Here is a 1,473-nt window from a genome sequence, read left to right on the forward strand (position 1 = left end):
GGGGGGGGTTGGTGGGGGGGTGATAACTCGGGACTTGTGACTATTTTCCAGTATAAATCTCTTAAGCTATGAATGATCTAAGATCTTATGTGTTTAAATAGGAAGGTATGGAGGTCAAAGATTTGAGTAGAACGTTAGTGGGGAGTCTAGCTAGTGTTGTCGTAGTTCTAGTAGTATGATTTAGGTAGCTCGTTGTGTTTTTTTTTCTCCTATGTGTATTAATACATGTTGCTACACTTGTTTCTTACGTTGCTACTTTGTTCTCTCATTTTCTTTCTTACTTTTGGTTACATTTCTTTTGAGTCGAGGGTCTATTAGAAACAACCTGTCTACGATAAGGTTTGCATACATCCTACCCTCCCCTAATAACACGTGTTGAATTACATGACTATGTTATTGTTGATCTCCTTGGTTTCGTTCTAACCTTTTTTGTATGTAAAAAGCTTACAATCTCTCGCAATTTACTCGTGAGTTACTAATCATATGTTGCACGTTATATTCTACGCAGGCACAAGATATATATGCACGTCAGTTGCCTATGTTGGATTCCGGTGGGCAAGATATTGCTTCTGAGTTTGATAGACTTCTGCATTTGATTGCTTAGATGGTAGTTATGATGGATTGTGTTATGTATGGAATGGTTTTGGTACTTTTGGTATTGATAGATTGGGTTGTAATTTTGATGGATTGAGTTTTGGTACTAAACTTGATGAGCGTTTGAGCACTCGAAGGGGTTGTGTAAAGTACTCGTGAACCAACTTATGCATCCTTCCCTAGATTATTTAGAAAGCACCGCAAATATTCTGATAAATTACTAAAATTTTATGTGGGAACCCTGATTGATTTTTGAAATATCCATTTCCAATTTTTTTTTCTTATGTTTGAATCTTAACACTCTTACAAACAAAGGTCACATTTCTCCTCGAAAATAATTATGGCCTCAATAGTGAAATCTAGTTGTGGGATTGTCTTTGCATAATCTAAGATTGTTTTGTTTAACCTATTTATATATTTTAGTCACAATAATTGAGGAACAAAATAAAATGGAGCGAAGAAATTCTTTTTATCAGTATGATTATGTCACAAATCAAAATTTTATTGGTATTGATACACAATAATGCACTTTAAAAGATTAGGGATAATATATAAGTACTCTCTCAATCTATGTCCGAAATTCAGAAACACACTTATACTATACTAAGGTTTTATTACCCCCTGAACTTGTTTTATTAATAAGTTTCTATCAACTTTCGGCCTATATGACACTATCTTGTGGGCGCAACGTTGGTTGACTTTTTTCTCAAGCTAGTGTCACGTAGGTCGAAAAGGATAGAAAATTACTTATAAATAAGTTTAGGGGGTAATAGGATCTTAGTATAGTATAAGTATGTCTCTCGGATTTCGGGCATAGGTTGAGGAGGTACTTGTGCATTTTCCCAAAAGATTATGTAAATATACGTGAACTTATGCTCC

General features: G+C 34.7%; 1 protein-coding gene across 3 annotated transcripts in view; it reads left to right on the forward strand.

Moving 5' to 3' along the window:
- LOC107017435 (mediator of RNA polymerase II transcription subunit 15a) overlaps positions 1-841 on the forward strand; it is an 8,815-nt gene extending 7,974 nt beyond the window's left edge. For all 3 annotated transcript variants that reach the window (XM_027916321.1, XM_027916322.1, XM_015217665.2), the window contains exon 8: positions 509-841. The gene's annotated coding sequence lies outside the window, so the exon portion shown is untranslated. The remainder of the gene's footprint in view (positions 1-508) is intronic.
- Positions 842-1,473: the final 632 nt, after the last annotated feature.

This window comes from Solanum pennellii, chromosome 4 (genome assembly GCF_001406875.1).
Source record: "Solanum pennellii chromosome 4, SPENNV200".
Lineage (NCBI taxonomy): Eukaryota > Viridiplantae > Streptophyta > Magnoliopsida > Solanales > Solanaceae > Solanum > Solanum pennellii.